The sequence below is a fragment of the Stenella coeruleoalba genome (assembly GCF_951394435.1).
Source record: "Stenella coeruleoalba genome assembly, chromosome: Y".
NCBI classification, from domain to species: domain Eukaryota; kingdom Metazoa; phylum Chordata; class Mammalia; order Artiodactyla; family Delphinidae; genus Stenella; species Stenella coeruleoalba.
Window position 1 is genome coordinate 2,084,506 of NC_137168.1, and position 18,553 is coordinate 2,103,058.

Here is an 18,553-nt window from a genome sequence, read left to right on the forward strand (position 1 = left end):
TAATCCTACTCTGTTAGTTTCCTATGGCTGCATAATGCTTTAGCACAAACTTAGTGGCCTAAAAAAACACACATTTATCATCTCACAACGTCCATGGGTCAGGAGTCTGGGCACAGCTCAACTGGATCCTCTTCTCAGGCTACAATCAAAGTGTTGGCCAGACTACATTCTCATCTAGAGATTTGACTGGGGAAAAATCCACTTCCAAACTCACTTCAGTTGTTGACAGAATTCATTCCGTTGTGGTTGTAGGACTGAGGATCCCAGATTCTTGCTGGCTATTGGCCGGAGGCTATCTTTGGTGCTGAGAGGCCACCAGCAATTCCTAGAACCTGCTCACAGTTTCATTTGCGCTTTCCCAACATGGTCACTTACTTAATCAAGCCAGCAAGGAGAGTCTCTGGAACAAGTTTGCTAGCAAGATAGACTCAGATATCATATAAATTAACTGCAGGAGGGACATCTCACCAGCTTTGCTGTATTCTATTCATTAGAAGCAAGTCATAGGTCCCCTCCGCACTCACGGAGAGAGGGTTACATGAAGGCGTGAACATCAGGAGATGACAGACACCTTAGTGTCTACCACACGTGCCTTCCTCACTTCTTAAAGGTATATCTCCTGAGAGCACTCCCCAATAAACCTGCATTCCACTACCCCTCTTAGAGTTTGTATCCACTGGAGGCAGGTAAGTGAGTTAGAGACTACTGCCGGAACACCAACTATGGGTGATAGCAGTGGGAGATCGAGCTGCATATTTTCCTTCTATTAATACATGTATTATTAAAATTATTATTAGAATTTAGAATGATACATAGCCTGTCTGAAAGTAAAATCAAGTCTAAAAACTACAGTCCTCAAGCAGGGATACATACAACAAAAAAATTCATTTCTAGGACTGGAGAGCAGATTAAACATAACATAAAAATTAGGCTTACTATGTTCCACAGTGTGGAAATAAATTGCAGACTACAATCAGTCACTTAAAAAGAGATGATTAGCACTTTATTAAGTTAGCATAGATTGTACTTCTACAAACTGCAGAAATAATCAATGAATAAAGATGCCCTATTAGAGACTGATAGTCAGAAAATATATATAAGCAACTGTTGGTATGATAACAGGATCAAATTCCACCTTGTATATCAACACGCCCATTTTTATCCAACCCATTTACAGTAATTGTTATTCTTGCTTATCTTATATACAGAGTGATATAAATGATATTCAACAAGGATCCAGTTTCAATGATTTGGACACCATATTATAGGCATTATCCACTGGAAAAATATTTTATCTTAGTCTTTAAAGTGTGATATATATATACTGGCCTGACCTTATTGCTAGAAATGCTTAAATACTAATGCATTTTAAAATCAGTAACTACAAATATCACATGCCTGCACTTACTGTGCTGTCAGAGAAATATTTTAGAATATTTTGGCTAGTCAACAGCTTATTATTTCAATGGTCTTCATGGGTATAATTCATTGCATTTCAATTGCATGCACATTCAAAATTTCTTACAAAAGAAGAATGGTAACACAAAATATATAATCTTCCCTCAATGAATTGTGATGTTCAGCAGTTTCACAGAAAAAAGTGTTGAGTTTCAGAGGGAAACAAAACAGCAGCCGTTCAGAGGTGGGTGAACCGCTCATCCTCTGTCACAAAGGCATCATTAACGTGCCCTCCCTTCATGTCCAGGGGATCGCAGGGGATGCCGTTTTCAATTGTGATTGTGTTTTCCCATTTATCTTCAGTGTCTTACATTTCAGATGGTCCTTTGTTCTTCTCAAGTGCACATAAAAAGAATGATTGGGATCTAGGAAGAGAAAGGATGGTCTTCTGTACAAACATGGAGATAAGGAAAGGGGAGAGGAAACTTAGAATGATGGGGAAAATGGATGACATCGTGTGTTTTCAAATAAATTTCAAAGATCATAAAGAGTTGATGAGGTGAAAAGATGCTATCAAGATCAGCAGCCTGCATGGATATTATATATGTGTGTGTGTGTGTGTGTGTGTGTGTGTGTGTATGTATATGAATGAATATATATATGAATGAATGTTTGTATACACACATATACATATGTACATTCACACAAACAAACTGCATGAAGGAATGTGAGGAAAATATATGGTAAATTGGCAAGTTAAAAAATTTAGCTCTAGGAGAACAACTTCACAAAAATTGAATTTAAAAAAGTAATAAATTCCTCTCACAAGATTTGACAAATTAATGGTCTGCAAATATTAGGTAAAAATCAGGTTGAGATGAGATGCCAAGAAGCAAACTCACATTACTTTGTAGAAAGGATGTAACCATTGTAAACTGCAGGTATCATTCCTTGGCTCTACTCATTACAAAATAGTTGCATTCATTTGTTAAGTCAGGTTTTTGGAACTCAGAACACATTCTGCTAATTACAGCTCATAGCTAAAATCCCAGGTCATTCCAAAAAATTCTATTTAACAGGTAAATTTTTAAGTTGTTCATTCTCAGACCCTTTAAAGACCCTGCTACCCCAATCCAGGTGGTAACCAGATCCTTAATCTTTCCCTGGAGTGTGGAAAAATGTAGCCTTGAATTCAAACATTCTTCCTGTCTTTTGTGAAAGGCCAAGACACTGAGCCAATTGTGCTTGATATCATAGAGGTAGGGGGAGAAAAGAGATAGGCAATCAGAGGGCAGAAGAGTTTCCCTCAGGATTATCACAAGTTAGATGTTGGGACACCACGGAGGCATGATGTTAGGCATGAGGCTCCCAGACTTGTCAAAGATTCTCTTGTTCCAGAAATCTGTAGAAACTTCAAAGAGGCAGACCTGGGTGGATCACATGGCTGGGATGGTGGACATTGCTGTGGTGACCAGGATGGACTTCCACCGCTATGGAAGTCCCTTAGAAACTTAGTGAATTTCTAGTGGGTGAGGAGGTTGGTGAAGATGCCCCAAAGATGATCAAGGTAGAGGTCCCTATTAGTCCTACATGAGAGCTCATTTCAAAGTGCTTTAAAGAATATAGTGGAGGAAGGCAGAGAAAAGAAAGAGCTCTTGTTTACAAAAGAATGACAACCAATATAGAAGGTGCAACAGAAACAGAAAATCACCAAATAATAATAATTGATTCTGTTGAGGCTCCTCAATGGATACTAAAGCACTGAGTGGGAGATGACTAAGGAACAGCATACTCACAGGGTCTCAATGTAACACCCCTACAAGCAATGTACTAATTATAAAGAGACATTTGATTTTTGTAAAGGGAGAAATTTGGTGAATATCACCAACGAGACAAACTGACAAGTGCCTCTAGACGTGATGCACCGAGAAGATATATTTTTTAAAAATAAAATTCTCTGTTCTATGTTCCTGCCCTACTCCATCACCAAACTTTTCTGACCTGAATCTCTCAGGAGGAACTAATCAGTCAACTCCAAATTAAAAGATATTTTGTAAAACAGCTGACAGCATAGAGTAGGCACTCAACTAATGTGCTTAGAATTGGATAGACAGACACATGAGTAGCTGGCTAGCTAGTTAGACAGATAAATGGATGGATGGATGATTGGACGGTAGTTGGGTGATGGAACAAACAACTGGATGGAAGAATGGATGGACTAATGCTGTAGGCAAAGTTACTCAGACAGCAGCCCAAGGTAGGTTTTGAATGAGATCTATCAGAAGAAAGAGGGAAGGAAGGGAGGAAGGGAATGTACACGTGATATTTCTTGTATTTATTGAATAGTTATTTTTTCAAATGGATGGAGGAAAATACTCATTTTCATACCTTAGGAATTAGAAGTACAGATTTTGCCAGGCTTCACCGATGGTTTATTAGATAATTTTAAATAGGTGGAGATTATAAAGAAAAGTAAAGTAGCATTTCAATACTATAGATCCCACTGTCATCACTTGAAAGTATTTTGCCATTGTGCATGCCATTGTCAAATGTCAAAATATATCACTACAGGCCCAACGCTGGGAGTGGAAGTCGGCGGATTGTAGTCCCAGTGACCTAGGTAAGGACAGGCTGCTGCGTTTTCCCTTCCTCAGGGTGAAGATACTGCACTGTCCATTCCAAGCATCAGCGGTCAACGATCAGTGCCAGTTGGAGTAGGCATACAATTTCTTGTGATGAGAAGGTCCTCCAGCCAGGTGAAATCACCTATCAGAGGACTAGAATTCTTTGGCCGCTCCTCCTGTAGACAGGGGTATCTCGTCACTTTCCACGTCGTCCAGAAAGCAAAGCCAACTGACATTCTATAACCATCGAACACATCACTTCCATTCATAGTATCCAACATTCATTCAATAACTATGTTTTGAGTGTCTACTATGTGTTGGAAGAGACACAGTTCTTGTCCTAAAGTGAAAAGAAGGAGCGCAGTAAAAAAAGAAAACTCCAAATTTCACTCATCCTCCCCTCCTTTTCATGGATTATAAAAGAGAGTGATGTTTCAGTAAGAATGACACCCTAGCGACAAATGTATATTTATAAATTATCATCAAACATGCCTAGCTCATGCAATTTCTCCCCAAGTCACTCCTCATTGGGCTTGGAGTGAATAATAATTCTCCATAGAAATAAACAGGTTTCTAACAGTCAAGTTTTACCCTGAAATTTGTGTATGTAACTATGAAAGTCATATTACAAAAATCCTTGTGGATTTCTGAAGTAGGTGGCAATGCAACAGCAGTCTTAGAAATGATGGTTGCCAGTGTTCATTTGCCAGTTTCTTCAGTTTAAGAAAATGTTTTTACAGAGTTAGAAGAAGAATTGCAGAGAGCTGGACACTTGCAGATCATGGCAAGAAATCCTGCCTCCCCTTCCCCCACCAACCACAAAGGAAAAATAATCCACCAGGCATCACAAGGAATGGGGAAGAACGAAAAAGGAAGATGCAGATGGATGAGGACAAGTTTCTCTTCCTTAGAATAAGGATCTCTTAATCAAAAAGATTCTGAGCAAAATCGCTGTGGAAATTTATCAAAATGTGAGCCGTGTCCATGACAAATTAGGTACATATTATTCTTTTGTGACCTTAGACCTAGTTGTTCACAGTCTTGGCATTGCCAGGCTTCACAAACTGCAGTGTCAGTAACTTGCTGGCTGGCGGACATGATAAGAAGCTCGAAGGTTATCATCTAACAGTAATACAGCCCTTTGTCACATTTCATAGTGTGTCCTGTAATAAACTGAGTCACTGCCTGCACATTGCTGTAAGTATAATAAAACTTAACTATCTTTCTGGATCATTCTGATTTGATGTTCTGCTAAAAACATGAATTCTTTTTCCTGAAAAATAAAAATGAGTGTTAATGACTTTCCGCTGTTCCTGCATGTCAGGTGGTTCAGGAAGAGGATTAAACAAGCAAACAAACAAACAAAAAGCATGACTAAAACACCTGAAACTAGCTCTTAGAAGCCTTAGTGTGGCTATTTCTCATAAATCCACAGAGAAGATGGGCAAAAGAGGGGACCAAAAATGTACAGGCATACCTCAGAGATATAGCAGGTTTGGTTCAACTTCAATAAAGCGAGCAACACTACACTGTAGTCTATTAAATGTACAATAGCATTATGTCTAAAAAAATCACAGTACATACCTTAATTTATAAATATTTTAGAGATAAAAAATGCTAACCATCATCTGAGCCTTCAGTGAATTGTAACCTTTCTGTTAGTGGAGGGTCTTGCCTTGACGTCAACGGCTGCTGACTGATCAGGGTGGTGGCTGAAGGCTGGGTGGGTGTGGAAATTACTTAAAATTAGACAAAAGTGATGTTTGCTGCATCGACTGACTCCCTTTCATGAATGACTTCTCTGTATGTAACATGCAATGCTGTTTGATAGCATTTTACCCATAGGAGAACTTCTTTCAAAATTGGAGTCAATCCTCTCAAACCCTGCCGCTGCTGTATCAGCTAACTTTATGTCATATTTTAAATCGCTGGTTGTCATTTTGACCGTCTTCACAGCATCTTCACTAGGAGTAGATTCCATCTCAAGAAACCACTTTTTTGGCTCATCCATAAGAAGCAACTCCTCATTTGTTAAGATTTTGTCATGGGATTGCAATGATTCAGTCACATCTTTAGGCTCCACTTCTAGTTCTAGTTCTCTTGCTTTTTCCACCACATCCGCAGCTGCTTCCTCCACTTAAGCCTTGAACCCCTCAAAGTTATCCGTGATGATTGGAATCAACTTCTTCCAAACTCCTGTGAATGCTGATATTTGTATCCCTTCCTATGAATCATGAATGTTCTTAATGGCACCTAGAATGGTGAATCCTTTCCAGGTTTTTGACTGACTGCCCAGATCCACCACAGGAATCACTACCTATGGTAGCTGTAGCTTTAGGAAGTGTATTTCTTAAACAATATGACTTGAAAGTCTAAATTGCTCCTTGATCCATGGGCTGAGGAATGGATGTTGTATTAGCAGGCATGAAAACAAATTAATCTTGTTATACGTCTCCATCAGAGCTCTTGAGTGACTAGGTGCATTGTCAGTGGGCAGTAATATTTTATAAATTTATTTTGGCTCTGTTGGGTCTTCATTTCTGTGCGAGGGCTTTCTCTAGTTGCGGCGAGTGGGGTCCACTCTTCATGGCGGTGCATGGGCCTCTCACTGTCGCAGCCTCTCGTTGCAGAGCACAAGCTCCAGATGCGCAGGCTCAGTAGTTGTGGCTCACAGGCCTAGTTGTGGCTCACGGGCCACAACTAGTCTGCTGTGTAATACAGCCCTGCTGTGGGATCCTCCCAGACCAGTGCTCGAACCCATGTCCCCTGCATTGGCTGGCAGATTCTCAACCACTGCGCCACCAGGGAAGCCCCAGCAGTAAGGAATCTTTTTTTGAGCAGTAGGCCCTCACAGTGGGCTTAAAATGTCCAGTGAATCATGTTGTAAACAGATGTGCTGTCATCCAGGCTTTGTTATTCCATTTATAGAGTGCATGTAGAGTAGATTTAGCATAATTCCTAAGAGCCCTGGGATTTTCACAATGGTAAACGAGCACTGTCTTCAATTTTGAGTCACCAGCTGCATTAGCCGCTAACAAGAGAATCAGCCTGTGCTTTGAAGCTTTGAAGCCAGGCATTGACTTCTCCTCTCTAGCTATAGAAGTTCTAGGTGGCATCTTCTTCCAATAGAAGGCTGTTGGAAAAATGGTGCTGACAGATTTGCTCAACGCAGGGTTGCCACAAGCTTCAATTTGTAAAAAACACAGTATCTGCAAAGCACAATAAAGTGAAGCACACTAAAGTGAGGTCTGCCTGTATCGGGTGGCCCACGTATCTAGGGGGTGTTGAGGATCAGGGTTTGCTCAAGATAAAGCAGTGGCAGCTAGAAGCAGAAACAGTATTTTTGTCTCCCTTCAAACAAGATAGGGCTGAAAACCCAAGGCCCAAGAACAGACAAACAACAAAGGACAGACAAATATGATTTCAAAACAGGACAGAGTTAATTATTGGGGAACTGGGACTGTGGTCATAATCAGTATGGATGAATCCTGGGGAAATAGCAGCACTGCTGGAATGATTTTAGTGGGCGTTGCAGCACAGTGAGACTGGTGATGTGATGGCAAAAACAATAAGAATTAGTATCTATTACACGGCAGACTAAGTGCTTTGTACACATCATCTCACCTAATTCCTACTGCAGTACTATGTAGTTTTTATTATTATCCCTGTTTTTCAAATGCAGGAGCTGAGACTCAAATATGTAGAGCAACTTGTCTTTCAGAATGGGATGAAACTGGTGAAAGGAGTAGACCTAGAACTCTATTTCATCTCCCCAGGCTTCGCTCAAAACACATATTTGATTCCTTTTGAGTGTGTACATTTAAGAACAGCAAAGTAAAACAATTATTAGCTCTAACATTTATGATTTCATTTACATTTCTATTTTCAAGACAATTTATTCACTTAATTGAGACTGTAAGAATGTGAAGTTTCAGTATATGAAAATATAGGCTGAGCCCCAACCCCTCGTGTGAAAAAAATCATAGAAATCCAAATGCGCTTCCCTTTACTATTGACCTTAGGTGAAGAGAAATATAAACAGAAATAAACCAAGTGAATTTACTAGTGACTCTGCTCAACTGCTAGCACTAGCTAGGGTTCAGTGTCCTGAGTCCTTGACCTGGCTTTGTTACAACTACAAGATTATCATCACCTTATAGGCAAGGACCACCCATGTTATCTATGTACGTCTCTTCCATGATACATTCTAGAGCTCCTATCACATAATGGATGGTCAATAAAGGAATAAGATATTTTCCCTCTCTGGGCCTTGGCTTCTGGAGAGATGGATACAGATCATTGTTTAAGATTCCTTCCTAAGAAAATAACATTATCACAGTCTATTTATATGCAGGAGTCATGAATCAATTCTACTATATACATACAAGTCTGAAATTGTGCTCTCTGTGACTCTTCTGTTATAGCACAACGTGCCAGGTTACATAGAATTAGCACTTTGTAACTGCTTTTTGATGATGATGTTTCTTTACATTGATACAGCACTCCCCAGTGTATGAAGCACTTGTGTGTATTCTCCAATTTTGTCTTCCCATCATCGTAACTATTTAAGAAAATATTATCCTCATTTTCCATATATGACCTTGACTGGATCAAGGTCATTCAGCTAAAAAATGCCAGGGCATGACACTGGAACCCCGAACTAGGAGTACTGATCCAGTGCTCTTTCAACTAAAACACACATCACATCATCACCATCATCACCATTACTATAAAGCTGACCAGAGAGCTAAAATATCCACTTCCAGGCTGGGGCTAGACACAGATCTAGTACAGACATCACTGTCAAGTATATGCAGTTAATCTTGGTTGTCTTCCCACATACCCAACTCCCTAGCTGTTCCCCAAAAGAAAAAAAAAATCACTTTTCCAACTTTTTTCCTTCAACAAATCTCTCAATTCTTCTAACTGCTGTTCTCAACTAGATGGTAATAGAGAAGCAACCTCCTCGAATTATTTCACGAAGAGGCGGCAGTTGTAATGGCGAGTTGAAACTGGCTGGTACAGGCTTGCTGGAGGTGACTCAAACATTCAGAAACTTCAGACTGGATAGGAAGTCAGCAAATGCTACAAATCAGGGTATCTTTTTCTTTTTTTAGAGAGCTGATTAGTCAGTCCACCACTATTATAGTAAACAGCAGGCCTAATAAGATCACTTGCCTTTTAAAATAGGTGTTCGTTAACTAATAAAATCTCAAGCAATAAGCCACTGAACTGGAAAATTTTCTGCAGTATGGTGGCAATATCTGGATGGAAAAGAGATCTTTTTCCAGCATCCCTTAATCACAGAAATGGGTTAAGCTCATCTTGCATAATAATAATTACCGTTTATTTAGTACATACTATAACCTAGGTACTTTATACACATTTTCTCACCCAATCCTCATGGAAGTCCTGTGAGACATTATCTCCCCATAACAGATGGAGAAACAGACCCACAGAAACTACATGACGCAACCAAGGTCACTCAGCTAAAGGGTATAACTAGTATTTGAGTTCACCTAGTTTGGGCCACCAGTGACTGCATACTTTCCACCCAGCGGTTCTGAACAGTCAGTGGAATGCTGTTATTGACACAGCTACCAGAATAGTTAAAGCTTTACTTGAGAAATTTCTTCAGTAGTAAGTATAAAGATGCACATGTCTTAGAGGACACTGGCACTCTTCTCTGCAGAAGCAGAATGGTGATTCAGATGACCCTGTGGTCCCTCCTCGTCTTCTAGGTTTAAGATTTTGTACTACACAAACTATGTTCATTATTATCTAATGTATGAATTGGATTCTTGAACAAATCTTTGTCTTCGTCACCACTAAAGACTTTCAGGGGCAACTCCCATTTTTTTCCACAATTAGAAAACACTTTCATCACAATGATCAGGGCTCTCCCCACTTCGAACTGCACCCTCTCCCCACCTTTGAAGCAATACTTTGCCCAAGAAAAACCCACCAAATTTTTTCCGTATCAAATGGAAAACCCAACAAATCAATTTCTCTTCAGAAGATTGTCATAACTGTCCTGAGTCTATTTGCTAGTTATTGATGCTCTCCAGGTTGACACAGGAGAATTGTCCATCTGTTTCCTGGTTTGAACATGAACTAAATTTGTGAAGGCAAGGTTGTGACAACAGCCTCCCTTCTCCCGAGCAACAGATTATGATGCTACACACTCAGTTATTATACTACTGCAGAATCTGCTCAGAAGGAAGAGATAGCTGATCCCAGACTAACGAACGAGCTGAAAGAACAGCAACTGGCAGGATAATAAAATAACAGTAACAGCTAACAGCAGTAGTGCCAGGCACTACTTCAAGAACTCTATTAACACTTTTGATCTCAGCAAATTAATTCTTTCTAACATACCTCACTGTCACTTGAGCAAAGTTATCTATGCACAGACAGTAAAGAAAAATTTAACCAACTTGACTCTAGCACCACAACCTTATCTTCTTGAGCTTGGTTTCCCTGACTCATTGCCGGTATTTCCTGATATCCACACAGTTCATGGATTACATACAAGAGCAGAGTCTAGGCAATAAATACTTGGAATCCAAGCAGTCTATCTCCAGAGCCCATTCTTCTACCTCCTTCACCATAGTGTACTAGTGAGGAAATTGGGAACGAAGGAGATGGTGTAAATTCACAAAGGTTACAATTGTTGGAAACCATAGAATCATAGCATTTCAGGATTAAAATAAAACTTAAAACTATTAAACATAGTTATTCAAGTACTGCAAGAGAATATTTCTTAATATTCTGAAAAACAAAATAAAACAGATTAATAATTTATACCAAGCCTCTCAGCATTATGTGTCATGCCAAGAGCAAGAAAAGCAAGCAAGTACAACTTGATCTTAATCTTTGAGCTTAATTTGGGCACTACACGTAAATCACATTTATTCCATAGCATTTCACTTACCATTTGTGAAAAAAATTATAAAGCCCCAAATTAAAATGATTACCTTCTGCTAATAACCAGGGTGAACCATATGGAAAGTAGAAAGTCTCAGGAAAAACATTTCGTCAAACACACACTTGGCCAAACACAACCTGCATGTCCCGTGTGGGCACCAACACTTTTGAAAACCAATGTGTGTGCCTGTGATTCCCACTTACCAAAATTCCTCTTCCTTGGTATCAGAAGGGAAGGTTTAGGCACATCAGAGTGTCTACAGAAGAGTTGAGGACTCTCTCCACTGCCCCTCTGGATCAGAGGTGCTTGTAAACAAAATTATTTTCTCCTTTCATTGTGCTAAGAAATCTTGTCTCCTCTCTACCTAAATAACTCTCCCACTGGTCTGAAACTCTCTAATACCAATAATTTATAGACATCAAAGTTTGCATGTGCCCCAGAATCCAGCTAAATGAACTCCAGGAGTGGGAATCTAAATGTAAGTACTTAAATTGCAAGCTGTGAAACTAGGTGAATTAGAATAGCCTAGATATTCATTAAAACATATTTTCTTCAATTGTACATCAACAAACTTCAATTAAAAGAATGCATCTCCTTCAGAGAATAAACTTTAGTGGGTCTGTGGTAGGGCAAAGGAACCTATATTTTAAACAAGTGTTCCAGGCAATTTTGATGCAGGAAGTTGATTCAAAGGCCACTGTGAAGAACACGGGTCTATATAAAATCATAGGCACTAGAGGGAGAGCATCCATCAAAGGGAGGGAATATAAAACACTGCAAAAGTGTGTAGAACAAGATGGCAGCTGCAGGCACTGGAAGAGGCAGGCCAAGGTGAGGAGGCATGAAAAGGACTACGGAAGTACTAGGCTTTGGAGGTGGATGACTAGCAAAGATTAACTCTGCCTACCCAAAAAGTCTGCTTAGCTCTGTATATCCAGCTTACAAAATCATAACCCAGATATTAAAACCAACTCTAGATATAAAACATTCACATGGTATAGAATAGAAAGAAAGATAGTAATGGAAGGACTCATAGTTAACCTAGGGACACAGACTCCAAAAAGTCTCCAAAAACATAAGTGATATTTTGAAAAATCACCAATTTTTTCAATTTCAGATATAACACATTTTCTTCAGCTAGGGGAAAATCCTCTCCTTGTTTTTCCAAGTCATGAGTAAACAAGAAAATGTTCTTTAAATCACTCCCTTTAAATATCTTACCTTCTATGTTGCCGGATTCCTGACAAAATCAATAGCATGGTTGCCACTATGATGATGCAAAACATCACACCAAATATAATAATCCAGACGGGCACAGATGGGCCAGTAGGTGGTGCAAGAGTGGAAGGAATTCTTAAAAATTCCAGAGTCTGGTCATTCAAAAAGAAGGCATTGTTGATCCGGTTCCTAATCATTCTAAAATACAATGATGATTAAAAACAAATGAAACAAGACAGAAGAAACATTAGAAACAGAAGGTATAACCCTATCTCCCCATGATTATAACTATCCATGATTATAACTATCTCTATAAACAGAGCATCCCCCTAGCAGGAGACTTCAGGTTGAACAGACAGTGTGATGAGGACCATCATGCTGTGGTTTTCTGTCTATAAGTGGCAGTGCTTGTTGCCAGAAAGATGCTTCTCTATGTACTACTGCCCTCCACTGTTGATAATGTCCTAGAAGTAACTGGAAGTCTTGAGCTTTGAGCTCTGCCCACCATGTTTTATTTCCTGAGAGGCAGCATCTAGATTAAAATGACAGAACTCTATTTAAGGTGCCTTACAAAAATACCAACAGCCTGAAAAGATAAAATAATATGCAAAAAGTGGGTGATAAATATGAGAAGAAAAAACAAAACCAGCAGGAGAAAAGAGAGCACGAAGCCAGGAGCAGCTGCAAATCCATCAATTTGATCTTTTTTTTTTTTTTTTTCATTCAATTCAACAAACATTTGCTGGAAACTTACTAAGTACCAGATCCTGTGCTAGGTACTGGAGATACAAAATGAAATAAAAATACCCAAGAAGCTTACAGTCTAGAAGAGTGGCCCATCAGTCCCTCCACAATCACAGTGCAATCACAGTGCAAGGGGTAAATATGGGCACAGTGGGAGCACAGCAGAGGGGTAAGTACACAATAGTAAAATGTCAGAGCTGCTTTCCTAAGAAGGCAACTTTTGAGCTGTGCTTTGAGGGACAAGTAGGAGTTCTTTAGACCAAAGTGTGCAGTGAGCATAGGAATTGGAGACATGGTATGTAGTATGATTTGTTGCATCAGCTGCAAGTAGTTCCATATGACTAAAGTAAATGGTGCTTTAGGAGTCCGAAAGTCTAGAAAAATATGAAGGTAAATGCATTACTTTTCCCAGGGAAAATCTGTATTTTTGGTGGTAGTGGCACTTGGGAGGGGGAGGGGTTGGTGGCAGTTAGGGAGGGGTTGGTAGCAAAAACTTATTTGACTGAAACTATATTTCTAACTGGAATTTGCAAATTAGATGAGGAGATTTCTTGGACATACTGTGTGGCCTTTACTGAATTCACACTAGGCAAGCTGACTTCAACAACCTCTAGAGCAGCACTGAAACCAGAATATAATGTGAACCTTACGTGTGATGTCACATTTTCTAGGAGCTGCGTTTAAAAAAAAAAGTAAATAGTAACAGGGAAAATTAATTTTAATAACATATATTTTGGGACTTCCCCGGTGATCCAGTGGTTACGACTCTGAGCTTCCAATGTAGAGGACCCAGGTTCGATCCCTGGTCAGGGCACTGGATCCCACATGCCGCAACTAAAGATCCCACATGCTGCAACTAAAGCTCCCCTGTGCCACAACTAAGACCCAGTACAGCCAAATAAATAAATACTTAAAAATATATATATATATTTTGCCCACTATATCCAAGAAAATATAATTTCAACATGTAATATCAATTTTAAGTTGGTTCACATTTTATTTTGTGCTAAGTCGTTGAAATTTGGTGTGTACTTTACACTTAGAGCATATCTAATCTTGGACTAACTACATTTCAAGTGCTTGAGAGCCACATGTGGCTGGTGACTACTGATCCTGAACCTGAGAGTAAAAGCTGGAGAATCTCTGCAGACCAGCACCGGGGTATCAGGAAAGACCTCCTTTAGCAAATGAAATCCTATGGGGAGGCCTGATTATTCATAAATGGGAAGGAGAATCCCAGCCAGGGAATCTGCAGCAGGGGATAATTTCCATGCAATTTTAATCAAACTACGGAATGTCTTCTTTTTTCGTAACCTAATATTGCTAACACAGTAACACAAACCTTCCCACAAAATAACAAACCCCACTACCAAGGTATAACAGAGTAAAGTGAAAAGTTGCTCTGCATTCTCATTCTGTCTACCTGGTTGGTTAGCACTCAGGCTGATAAGAGGTTCTAGTTTAGTACAAACTATATCTCCACCTACCACTGAAATCCCCAAGAGGCGTCAATCACCATGGATATCTTCTAGCCAAGATTGGCCTTGAATAAGGCCAGGCCCTCAAAACAGATCAAAAGCAGACATCTTAGAACTGGTCTGTCATCCCCTCACCTAATTCCATAGGTGTGGATACTCTAGCAGACCGGGAGGAAAAAAAAAAAAAATCACTGCATGTGCTGGCGGCATGCCTGCGTTCAAGTTGTCACTCTTTATTTTTCTAGGTGACCTGAGCAAATCAGTTAATCTCCTTGAGCCTCAATTTCCTCATTTATAAAGCAGGGATAATAATAACAGCTCACAAATGATTGGTGCTGATACTAAATGCCACAGATGCATCAGAACATGCCTTGTGAACCAGAAAATATTATGCAAGCATTAGGCGGAACTAGCATTATTTTGCCCAACCACATAGGCTCTTCAGCCTTGAAATTCCTACTACCTGCCTTCTAGGTACCATCTCCTTTCTTTTCACTCTATCCTTCCCTCTTGGTACTGTTTCCTTTATTTTCATAAAATCCTGATGAGCCCTATCCATTCCCGGACATAAATTCCCATTCTATTGGCCATTCTCACCCCCTCAATAGCCCTTCCTACTAGGGCCTTTGAAACAGACATTGTGTTGTGAACATATTCATCTAGATTTTCGACCTTCACCGTAAACACTCACTCCTCCTCCTCACATTAACTGAAGCCTGCTTTAACCACAGTGCCTTCATTTTCCTTGTAGCCCTCCCTCATCACAGGGCTTGAATAAAAATCCCTTTTCTCGTGAAATACAATATTCCTAATTCTTACTCCCTAAGTAGTGGCTTTTAGCAGTATTCTTACTGGCAAAAGCACAGAAACAATTTAGCTCAAACCTTGTTAGGGCTTCCCTGGTGGCGCAGTGGTTAAGAATCTGCCTGCCAATGCAGGGGACACGGGTTCAAGCCCTGGTCTGGGAAGATCCCACATGTCGCGGAGCAACTAAGTCCGTGTGCCACAGCTACTGAGCCTGCGCTCTACAGCCCGCGAGCCACAACTACTGAAGCCTGTGCGCCTACAGCCCGTGCTCCCCAACAAGAGAAGCCACCGCAATGAGAAGCCCACGCACCGCAACAAAGAGCAGCCCCCGCTCGCCGCAACTAGAGAAAGCCTGCGCACAGCAACGAAGACCCAACGCAGCCAAAATAAATTTGTTTATTTATTAAAAAAACAAAACAAAGAAACCCTTGTTAAATCATTCCCCATGGGTATAGAGCCTCAATGCCTTTGCTTCAGCAAGGGAAACAGATGATTATTCACACAAAAACATTTGGCATTTGATTATACACTCATTATCTTAAACACTGATATTTTACAAAGAGCAGATGAGTTCTTTCACTAGATATTTCTCTTTGGTAACGAGAAAAAATATGCATTTCAGTAACTTGTAAATAAATCCTTTGTAAGAAGAGTGAACTTTGTTTCATTCTTTTTCAGGAAATAGTTTAATTTGTGAACTCATTCTTCCAATACACCTTTGCCCAACACCAATCATGTGTGGGATATGAAGTTTTGACACACATAAAGTGCATATTAATTGAAATAAAAACAAACTGCTTCCTCTGCTTCTGGGCAGAAAAGAATACATTTCACTTCTGAAAGTTTGTTATAATCCCAAGGAGAGGAGATGGGGAACTGTCAGGAAAAAATGGGTAAAACTTCAAATGGGCAAAAAATATGACTGAGAGTCCTGCAAATCTACCTTTCTGGACAGTTTCCACCTTTTATTGTTTTTGAGTTATTTTGCATATGTGTAAGTTGGAGAAAACTGATACAATGTAAATGATTCTTGTCCACAGAAAATCAAGGTGAATTGTGTCTGGTGGAGCACCCTCAATGGATAGACTGGTGTATCTTTTAATAAATAAACATGACCATTCTTCAATTCCTGCATTTGCATGCTGCCTTGAAGTCTCCTTTAAACTGGTTTTAACATCTTACTAGTTCCCTCATTAACTAATAAGATAATAAAATCTTTGATAGATTTCATTTTTAATTTGTATGAAAGTCATGCTTTTACCTTTTTTTCAAAAAATTATCTTTTAAAGGTAAAGACTTTCACTTTGCTGTACAGCAGAAACTAACACAACATTGTAAAGCAACTATACTCCCCTAAAAAAAAACCCAAAAAACACATAAGCATTTGGGCTCGAGAAGGCACATGATGAACCATCACACAATAGTGCCGTATAAGGTGTTCTCGCCAAAAGAAGACAGTACTAAACCTTCTTAGCTAATGTATAAACCAGGGCTTCTCAGCCACAGCACAATGGATATTTGGGGTTGAATAGTTCTTTGTTGTGAAGTGCTATCCTGAGCACAGGAGGATGTTAACTGGCGTCCCTAACTTCTGCCTACTCCGTCACCAGCACTGTACAACAACGTCTCCAGACATTGCCTAATGTTTCCTGGAGGCAAAACTGCCCCTGGATGAGAACCACTGATCTATACTAATCTCTATTCCAAGATAACAAAATGAAACCTTTGGCATCTTAATAAATAAATCACTTGGAACCAGAGAGAGAAGTCTTCAAAATCTATGAAAACAGCTGAATTAATCAATAACTTGATTCACCAGTGGAAGGCATATTTAGCGGTGATTACCTTATGGCTGGCTGTACCTCAACAGCAGGAAGGGTGTGATTCCTTGAAGGACTGGTAACCACAAACCAGAATGACACCCACTGGGTTACACTGCAAAGTAGGACGTGGGAAATTCTGCAGGTGATGAGAAGAAAAAAAGTACATTATGAGTGAATAATACCAAATTGCATTAGACATTCCACTCTGGTGTTATTACCATCTTAAGAGGTGAAGAAATGTCCTACTAAGAAAATAATATAGGACATTTCCTTTATTTCAAAATCATAGACTTGGGGATCATTCCTAAAACAAGGAATCTACCAAAAAAGAAACAAAGGGAATGGCTCAGTAGAGGGCATTGGGTATCTCATTCTTCATCACCTGTTAGCTGACAGCATCCCTGTTTCTTCAACTCTTGGCCTCTCTCTCTGACACAAAATGCTTTTGTGTTTCCTCATCAGGATCTTCTCAGTGTCCTCTTCATTCAGCCTTCCACCTCTCAGAACCAGACAAATCTGTTGATCGAGGACTTGCTTCCTCTGTTGGCCACTGTTTCCACCCCTCTCCTACTCCAGTAACAGGGGTTGGCCCAACAACAGACCTCCAGACTGAAGTGCTGTAACATTTACCAGCAGGCTTTGGACACTGTTTTTGCGGGTACCTGCTCCCAACTATAAGTTGGAAATGGGCCTCACTCTAGTCTGTATACCTGGATCACCAGTAGAAGTGACAAGAAAGAAATGGCAATAGTGTTCAGTTAGACAGTCTATATATGAATGTATGAAATGTATGAACGTAGAAAAATAAGAGAAGAACCTAAAACAAACCAACGTTGTCGGAGCTAAAACATAAATCCTGAACGGCTTTCACCATATCCTTATAAGCAAAATTGCAAAAACTGACATTAGCAACCATTCTAGAAGAAACACACAGCCTCTGTAAAAATACAAGTAAATTCGCTCTTTTTCCTTAAAAGAGCATTCATTCAAGTGCATTTTGTTCATTTTTACAATAATGAAAGAGAGTGCCCCTCAGTCAATTTTCTGTAATTTTCAGGACCTGGTACAAATTATTATATTTTCTCCCTTTAAATGTCAAGGGCAAAAAGTGGAGGGCTCCCCCGCCACCCAGAGCCAAGCGCCTGGGCCAGCAGTGGGAGCTGAAGGATCCCCTATGCTCAGAACACAGGGGCGCCCCGCGAGGCCCCGAGCGAGGCCCCAAGTGAGTCCGCGAGGCCCCGAGTGACTCCGAGAGGCCCCGAGTGACTCCGAGAGGCCCTGAGTCCGCGGGGCGCTGGCCTGACCCGCGCAGGACCTCGTGCCCAGAGGTTGTGACACCCCAACAGCCGTCCCACACCCGATGCCAACGGTCGCCTCAGCGCCGTTAAGCTTCGCGTCTACAGACTTCGGGGCCGCCCAGAAGCCAAAGCCCGTCGAAGGTCCGACCCCGCCGACCCGCGAGCATGGGCAGCTACCTGAGCAGGTACCTGGGCACGGCCAAGGCTACGCGGCCAGCCCACGCCCGGAAGCGCC

At 40.4% G+C, this 18,553-nt stretch overlaps 1 pseudogene across 1 annotated transcript; it reads right to left on the bottom strand.

The window, feature by feature from the left end:
• Positions 1-1,636: 1,636 nt before the first annotated feature.
• LOC307181062 (collectrin-like) lies at positions 1,637-17,864 on the bottom strand (annotated as a pseudogene). Its single transcript has 4 exons — positions 17,403-17,864; positions 17,043-17,156; positions 12,172-12,366; positions 1,637-1,823 (listed from the first exon to the last, which is right to left on the bottom strand). The product of its transcript is annotated as a collectrin-like (transcript).
• Positions 17,865-18,553: the final 689 nt, after the last annotated feature.